The sequence below is a fragment of the Palaemon carinicauda genome, chromosome 44 (genome assembly GCF_036898095.1).
Source record: "Palaemon carinicauda isolate YSFRI2023 chromosome 44, ASM3689809v2, whole genome shotgun sequence".
NCBI lineage: Eukaryota > Metazoa > Arthropoda > Malacostraca > Decapoda > Palaemonidae > Palaemon > Palaemon carinicauda.
In genome coordinates, this window is record NC_090768.1 from 8,379,786 (window position 1) to 8,389,572 (window position 9,787).

Consider the following 9,787-nt stretch of genomic DNA (forward strand, 5'->3'; position numbering starts at 1 on the left):
ACAACACAAACAACAAATGCATCTGGTTGTAGTTCACTGCAGGACAAAGGCCTCAGATATGTCCTTACTCATGTCTGGGGTTTGGCCATTTTCATCACCATGCTGGCCACTGCGGATTGGTGATGGCGGGAGACTTATTTTGATTGCTCACAACAAACCAACTAAGTATGTATGGCCCTGTATAGTACAGCTTTGCTGATCATGACGATACACAAACCTTTTTACCACGTTTTTTTTTTTATCCCAACTCAAAAAGGAATTAAAGAGGGAGAGCATATAATCCCATTTGGTTACCACTGTGGAATGTAGATGGCGCTAGAGTGTTACCCAAGGACCCTAAACATATCCTTAAGAAGAAACTAGTAAGATTTCCTTATTCAATAATCCTTGTTAGAAGTTGTTAATAGAAGTTATTATCAAAGACTATATATTGAGGAAGATTGGAAGGCTCAAAATATGAGTGTTAATACACTAGTTGGCAACTCCAAAGCGAACACAATAGTTTGACCGCTCAGTATTCAGATGGCGTTGTAGGTATATCGTTTGTCGTCTGTTTATATTCAGAATATGACAGTTTACACAAACGAAATCATGGCGGCAGGAGTGAATAAGTCAGTGTTTTTTGCAATAAACGAAAAGAAACCGATCCTCATTGGGTATTTCACAGGTTCATAAGGACAAAGAATGGTGAGTACTAACAGTATAATGCATGAAATATGTGCTACTAATGAGTAAGCCCCACAATGATATTGGATCTAAGATTAAGGCTAGGCATCCGCAATACGCTTTTCTTAAACTTTTTTTATTTGGTCCTAAAGCTATTGAAATAATGTATTTCTCAGGAGCTGACATATTTTGAGTTAGGAACATGTTTAATGACGTGTTTTATATCTAACTTTGGTTTAGCATAAGTGTATGAATATTTCAGCATGTTTGCACACCTGAGTACCATTACAGGAGTATACTGCTTCAACATATTTTGTTAGTGAACCATGTCTTATTTTTTCTATTTCCTAAGTATAGACTAACATTTTACAATATTTGTAAACTTTATTTGTATTTATATTTTCATGAACATTGAATGTGTTTACTGTCTGTGCTTTCTATGTTTGCATACTTGCTGTCTCATGTTTGCACGATGTATTCAATTCACGAAGAAATCCCTTTTTGTAGTATGTTTTCTCATATTTATAATTATATTAGAGTTTATTTGGATGTAATTCATGATGCAAATTTTGCTTGCTTGTATTTTTTTTTTTTTTGGTTTACAATTTCTATATGTGCAATATTATTTACTGTTATTTTTTTCTCATGAAGTTATTAAAGTTCCTTTGATGTGATTTATCTTTCATTTTTGGTTGGTTTGTATGCTACCTTATTTCTATTTCCATCCCCTTTTGATTATTTTTGTGTGATTCACTTTAGTGATTTATTTTATTCATTTTGTTTAAATATCTATACATTTATTAGTTTTTATTACTAAAGAGTTTACATGAGTGCCTCATGCATTTAACTGTGATATTCAGGATGACTGCCAAATCTTAATTGTAATGTCTTATTATTTTTATACACAGTAATTCGACAATAATTCAAATGTGTATATGAGGATAGAAAAGGGATTTTGTCATGGGACAAAACTATTTTTGGGCTCAGGCCATGTCGTCCTGATGGAAGTTCCTTTATAGTAGCTTCCTAGGTTATATTTAACTACAGTGATATATCCCAGAGAATTTTACTTAAGGTATCCAGAATTCTAACTCCTGGCGCGAATATCCCTGGCTTTCGCCTTTAGGGATATCGCATGATATCAGAGGACGTATTCTTGACACGCCACATAGCTATCTATACCCCGAATAGCGTTTACGCTTTGAGAGGGGAAAGTGGCAAGAATTGGAGGACAGCTGTTATCAAGGCACGCTCTACTCCTAGTGCTGAGTACCTGTATGACGTCATGTCTGGGGGCCATCTTGTTATTCCTTCATTTGTAGCAGCCTTACTCTGTGTTTTCCTAGTGCTCTCACGCTATTTTTGGATTATTTTCTCGCTATGATGCTTTCTCCAGCCTCATCTGCCTCTGGAAAGTTGATTACAGTGAACCCTCGTTTATCGCGGTAGATAGGTTCCAGACCCGACTGCAATAGGTGAAAATCCGCGAAGTAGTGACACCATATTTACCTATTTATTTTGTAAGGACAGTGAGACAAGTGTCACCAAGATCAACTGATACTTTATTCGAATGTGCACGGAAGTATATTACAAGGTGCGGACGGAAAGGTAGGATGACGTTGGCGCCAAATCAGATTGAAGTGCCCGCCAAAATATATGTGTTTTCTTACACTTACAAATATATGAATTATGGGTTTACAGAGACATGTTATGAAATGATACATATATCAAAATGTAGCTCTGGTAGAGCGGAATATATATACATAGGAAACCACAGTGTGGCGAAGAGAGAATTTAAATAAACAAGTAGTTTGTCGATTTTCTGGACGACGAAGGGATCGGTGTCCTTACAAGTACTCCCCCCCCAAGACATCGGGCGGCGTAGAGGGCTGATGATCAATCTTCGTATCTTTTTGGGCGTCGGAGGGTTCCTCTTGTTTTTGAATAGTTACTCCTGCAGGTCCGAGGGGAATCGCACTTATCTTGAGCGCGGATGGCCCTGTCAGGTGATCCTGTGCTTCTCGGTCGGTGCGTTGTTCGGTTGCGAGCTTGGCGTAGTCGATTCCCAGGTGGATCGCGTCAATTTCAATCCTTGAAAGGGCGTCCACGACTGGGTTTTTCTTTCCTGGGACGTAACGTATGGTGCACCCGAATTCGGCGATTGATGCGAGATGACGTTGTTGTCGGGAGGACCATGCGTCCGTTGATTTCGTGAAGGCGTGTACGAGGGGTTGATGGTCCGTCGCGATTGTGAAGGGGGTACCCTCCAAGATGTGCCTGAAGTGGCGGACGGCGAGGTAGACGGCGAGGAGTTCCCTATCGAAGGTGCTGTATCTTGTTTCGGCGGGTTTCAATTTCTTGCTGAAGAATGCCAGCGGTCGAGGAGAACCATCAACGAGTTGCTCAAGCTCAACCCCACAGGCGACGTTACTGGCGTCGGTCGTTAGTCGCAGGGGCGCGTTGTCGTCGAAATGAGCCAGGGTGGTGGCATTCGCAAGGGCATCCTTCGTCCGAGCGAATGCCTGTTGCTGGGGCAAACCCCACTCGAGTTTTTTTGCTTTTCCTTTCAGGACGTCGTCGAGGGGTGACAGGGTTTGTGCGATGTTGGGGATGAAGCGCCTGTAGTAATTGACCATTCCCAAGAACTCCTGAAGCTGGCGAATGGTCGTAGGCGTTGGGAACTTCTTGATGGCGTCGATCTTGGTTGTCATGGGTTTTACCCCGCGCGAGGATACGCGGTGACCAAGGAAATCCACTCCCTCCGCACCGAATGTGCATTTGTCGAAGCGTACGACTAGGCCGTTCTCCTGTAGGCGCCTTAGGACGGTGCGGACGTGTCCCCGGTGTTCCTCCTTGGTTTTCGAGAATATCAGGATGTCGTCGACGTAGCAGACGCAGAAAGGTAGGTCACCCAGAATGCTATCCATTAGTCGTTGGAAGGTCGCCCCGGCGTTGCGTAGACCGAAGGTTGGGTATGCGAAGGTGTAGGATCCGAACGGCGTTACAATGGCAGTTTTCGGGATATCTTCCGGTAATACGGGGACCTGGAAATAAGACTTGAGGAGGTCCATCTTGGTAAAAAACTTTGCGCCGTGCAACGCGTTCGTTAGGTCCTGCATGTTGGGCAGCGGGTAATGATCGGGCGTTGTGATGAGGTTGAGGCGCCTGTAGTCGCCGCAAGGTCTCCAGGACCCGTCCGGCTTTTTAACCATGTGCAGGGGTGATGCCCAGGGGCTCGATGCTTTCTTATAGATACCCATGCGTTCCATGTCCTCGAAGGCGCGTTTGGCATCCTTCAGTTTCTGAGGCGGGAGGCGGCGGAATTTGGCGTGAGTGGGAGGTCCTGTCGTTGTGATGTGGTGTTAGATACCATGCTTGGACGGGGAACCTGGCGAGTGTCGGAGCTCGGGCTTGAAAACCTCGGGAAACTCTCGTAGGAGGTCGGCGTAGGGGTGCGTCGTTACGGCGGATACGGACATTGTTGCAGGGCCGTGTTCTAGGGCGCGGGACTGGCAGGTTCCCGTGTCGATGAGACGTCTGTTAGCGACATCGACGAGGAGTCCATGGTGGGCGAGGAAATCCGCACCGAGGAGGGGGCGATTGACGTCGGCGATAGCGAAGGGCCAAGAATACGAACGGCCCATGATAGATATCTTGAGGGTCTTGATCCCATAGCACCGTATGGGAGATCCGTTGGCGGCGATGAGTGAGGGAGCGTTTTTGTCGGGACCACGGTCTAGGTCGGACTTCGAAGGAGGGAACGTTGACTGCATTGCGCCGGTGTCCGCCATGAGTCTACGGTTGGAAATGGTATCGAGGATACAGAAACCAATCTTGTTTTGGTTAACTGCGGCTGCGATGGTGGCAGGTGGATGCTTCTGGCGACATCTTCTAGGGAAACTGCATGGTGCTCTACATTTCTTGGCGTCACTGCCAAACTGTTGGTGGTAGAAGCACCATGCCGGGTTAGGCCTAGGGTTCGGTCGCGTCGGTTGCGGTGGTTTCCTTCTTGATAGAATGTTGATCTCGTCGTCCTCAAGGGCCATTGCCGAGGAGTCTATGGAAGAGCAGCTGCTGAAGGAGGAGAACGGAGGCGGCGTTGACGATGATGCTCCGAGGCGAGATGCTTTGGAGGCCTCGTGGAGCTTCTGAGCCTTCGACAGGAGTTCGTTCATCGGGAGCGTGTCGGCGTCTGTCAATTGGGCCCGTACGTCCTGTGGTAGGCGTCGAAGAAAGATTTCGCGGGATAAGCTAATCTCACGTCGTCGGCCGTTGCTGTCTGTTTCGGGGAGCATAAGCAGGCCGGTTAGCTTATCCCACGCCTCGACAGGAGAGGTGTCACCCATGGGCTTGCCGGCGAGGTCCAGTACTTTCTTTGCCCTTGCTGAGACAGGGAGGGAGTAGATACCGATGAGTTTCGTTCTCAGGTAGTCGTATGAAACTTGGCCGGCCTGGACGTCGAGCCATGGGGAAATCTTGTCGAATACCTCTTCAGGTATGGAGGTGAGAACGATGTCAGCCTTGGCGCAGGAGTCGCTGAGTCTAGCGACGCGGAAGAGTACGTCCGCTCTCAGGAACCAGGAAGCGGTGTTGTGTTGAGAAAAGGGCGGCAGTTTGACTTTCGGCGTGGAGGCGAGGCCGTTGGGTGCGATGGGCGTGTTGCTTTCTGCATCGTGGCCAGACGACGAGTCGGCGAAGAGGTGAGAAGTTGATATGTCGGTTAAGCTCATCCTACTGCCTTACGTTCACCGAAGTGTGGGAGAACCAAAGGCAGGCTCGTGCCTAAGGTAATGGAGTATTTAGAAGGTAGCACGGCCGTAATAAGTCCGTTAATGGCAAAGCCAAAACCGCTGATGCTACTTTCAACTCCGGGGTCACCAGTTGTAAGGAGAGTGAGACAAGCGTCACCAAGATCAACTGATACTTTATTCGAATGTGCACGGAAGTATATTACAAGGTGCGGACGGAAAGGTAGGATGACGTTGGCGCCAAATCAGATTGAAGTGCCCGCCAAAATATGTGTGTTTTCTTACACTTACAAATATATGAATTATGGGTTTACAGAGACATGTTATGAAATGATACATATATCAAAATGTAGCTCTGGTAGAGCGGAATATATATACATAGGAAACCACAGTGTGGCGAAGAGAGAATTTAAATAAATAAGTAGTTTGTCGATTTTCTGGACGATGAAGGGATCGGTGTCCTTACAATTTAACATGTATATTCAGACTTTTAAACCTTCCCTTGTACGTAGTACTGTTAACAAACTACCCTTTAATGTACAGAACACTTAATGCATGTACAACAGTACCCTAAACTAAAACAGGCACGAATATTAAAGGCGATTTTATATTATGCGTTTCCTAAACACGCCAAAAAGCACGATAAAAAATGGCAACCAATGTTTTGTTTAAGTTTCTCTGATCATAATGAAGAAACAAACTCATTTAGTGTACACATCTGTGTATAGGTTAGTTTTTGCATCGATTATATTGATTATACAGTATGTTGATTTTGTTATTACCAATGTTTTACTTAATTTTTCTTAGGACTTCCAAATGAAATGTTTTTCTTTATGACGCCGGCTGAAACGACGGCGTCATAAAGTACGGTCGGTAAACAAAGAAGGCATTTAACGCGCATGATGAAAGTGATAATGATATTTACAGTAAAAGCTTTTAGAAAATATGTTATTACAAGTATTATTTACCGTATCTATATAAGATCATACAGTACATACTGTACGTAGCAAAGCAGGAAAACAATATACGAGAGAGAGAGAGAGAGAGAGAGAGAGAGAGAGAGAGAGAGAGAGAGAGAGAGAGAGAGAGAGAGAGAGAGAGAGAGAGAGAGAGATTGTTTTACGTACGTAAATGTAAATTTTAAACGAAAAAAAATATGATAGGTTACAACATGTATACTCTTCAGACTTTTAAAACCTTCCCTTTAACTTAATGCATACAGTACTAAACTAAAACAGGCACAAATATTAAAATGTTAGAATATTAAAGTAAAAAATAAAGATTGTTACTGTACTCACCACGAAAGAAGTTCAAGAAAAACTTGAATGATGATGGCGATGAATTTGCTGCACAATAGAAATGATGATGATGAAGCTGATGATGTCTTCTACTGTGCAGCCAATGATAGTATTTTAAGTCTCTTCAGACGGAGGTGTCTTCTCCTGGGACACCTCTTCAACTTCTTCCTGGGAAACTTCTTCAATTTCTTCCGAAGGCGTACTAGCAGGAGGAACTGGCTCTTTTTTGCGAGGCTGGAAGAACATTGTGATTGGAAGTTGCTGCCGCTGCTGCTTTTTTCGCTCTAAGAGCATCCTGTAGGGAGTCATGTCTTCATCGATCTTGTTGCAGAATTGCATAGACCGAACCATATCCTCGTCCCACTCTTGCAACATTTCTTTCAACTCCTTCGCATGGTTGCAGGCCTTGGCAAGCCGTTCTAATGTTAAGCCCGTTTCTTCGACATTTTCTTGGGTCTCTTCCTGTGTTTCGCTCTCTTCTTCACTGGCCGATTTCGTCAGGTCTTCTAGGTCTGCGTCAGTTAGCGGCTGGGAATGGCAGTCCAACAACTCGTCGACGTCTTCAATCGTCATGTCGCCAAACCCGTCCCCTCCAATTATCGCAGCCAACTGCACAGATTTGCGTGTTGCAGAGTGTTGGATTTCAGACGGAGTAAATCCCTCGTCGTCGTAAACTATCTGGGGCCACAACTTCTTCCAGCTCGCATTCACGGTTGCAGGTTTCATTTCTTGCAGTGCCTTCTGAATGTTCTGCAGGCACGTGGCTATGGTGTACTGCCGCCAGTACGCCTTCAAGTTAAAATCTCATCCTCATCATCTTGGGCAGCATCCACACACGCAACGAGGTCCGCCAAGGTATTCTCCGAATAGAGGGCCTTGAACACCCTGATAACCCCCTGGTCCATCGGTTGAATTAATGACGTGGTGTTGGGTGGCAGGAACTCAACCTGAATGCCCTCATGCGACAGATCAGTTGCGTGTCCACCAGCGTTATCCGTAAGGAGAAGGATCTTGAATGGCAAGCCCTTCTCTACGAGATATTTGCTGACTTGCAGGATGAAACACTGGTGGAACCAGTTGGAGGTCAGCATCTTGGTAATCCATGCTTTTGGATTATGCATCCAGTACACGGGAAGGAGATTTTTATTCTTATTTTTCAAAGCGCGAGGATTTTTCGACTTGTAAATAAGCCCCGGCTTTAGCAAAAATCCAGCAGCATTGCCACACATCACGAGGATAACGCGATCCTTGAATGCTTTAAAGCCAGAGGCTTTGGCTTCTTCTTTGAACAGGAAAGTTCGCGACAGCATTCTCTTCCAAAACAAGCCGGTCTCATCCATATTAAACACTTGTTCCGGCTTGTATCCACCTTCAGCGATAATATTCTTGAACGTCTGGTTCACGTAAGTTTCAGCAGTGGCAGTGTCAGCAGAAGCAGCCTCGTCATGCAGGGAAACGCTTTTCAGGGCGAAGCGTTTCTGAAACTTAGCGAACCATCCTTTGCTGGCGGAAAAACGTTGTTTCTGACGCTGGGAATCAGTGGATGTCCCAGGTTCTGGGAATCAGTGGATGTCCCAGGTTGAGGTTCATCTACATCATCATCATCTTCAGCATGGTCGCCATCGTCGTCTTGAGGTTCCTTTGCCGCAAAATTCTCATACAAGCTCAAAGCCTTGGTTCGGATGGTGTTCATAACCAAGGCTATGTTCTTCTTCCGGCAGTCGGCAATCCACACTGCTAAAGCACCTTCCATGCGTACGATCGTTTTATTACGCGTGGTAACGACTCGCTTCGCTGATCTGCTAAAGGTGATGGTAGCCGTCTTTCTAATGTTCGCCTCGTCCTTCTTGATATAGCGAACGGTGGATTCGTTGACTCCAAAATGGCGGGCTGCGGCCGCGTAACTTCTACCGTCTTTTAACATATCGAGAAGCGTCACCTTCTCAGCAATCGTCATCATCTTTCGGTGGCATTTAGGCTCACTACCAGCCTTAGTAGAAGCAGAACGCTTGGGAGGCATTGTACAGTAGGATTTAACAGAAAGTTCAACAAAAAGTTCAACTTAAAACAGTCACGCACAGCACAGATTAAAGTCCACAATAACTTAACAACATCTACACAGCGATACGGCGGGAGACAAAGTGACCGCGAATACGTAGATGCTGCGGGTTGGAGATGCGGGCAAAACACCAATCACAGGCTAGATAACAAAACTTGGGTTCTGATTCGTCATCTATCAGCGCTTGAACCAATCACAACCCGTCTTATATGCTACGTAGGTTACCAATTCAAAGTACAAGGTACCCTACGTATACTGTACAGTAATAATAATAATAATAATTAATAATAATAATAATAATAATAATAGTAGTAATAATAATAATAATTTTAATAACAACAACAACAATAATAATAATAATAACAATAATAATAATACAGCTTTACGTACGCTATTTTACGCTTGTTTTGTTGTAGGATGTCTCTCTCTCTCTCTCTCTCTCTCTCTCTCTCTCTCTCTCTCTCTCTCGTACACTTATTCGAGATGTGATTTTTGCAACAAAGAATATTATTGGATGCAGTACTACGTACGTATACATACAAAAGATTCATGGAAAAGAAGCACATCCATTACATTTGTAGTACAGTAGTAGCCATCAGCAGCCTTACACCATTCTAATATGGTATGACTGCATCTGATTTGCGTTTCATGTTCGATTTAATTTTACTACGTACTGTATACAGTACTGAATTATCGTATGATCACATTCTCTTTTCGTGTTTTATTTCTTTCTGTGCTGAATTATTTGTCATATGTAATGCAATGAACAATCAGTAAGAGCAGATATTACTAATTACAGTATTAATGGAATTACAGGTAACGAAATATCATATTTGGGGTCTTCAGATATCGCGCGGTATTTTCGAAATTTCCGGAAAATCCGCGATATGTATATATAGGCTATATGGGTTATGAAAAAAACCCGCGAAGTGGTGAATCCGCGATGGTCGAACCGCGAAGTAGCTAGGGCTCACTGTATTATCTTTACTTGTATAAATGTAAGCTCTTGCCAGTTT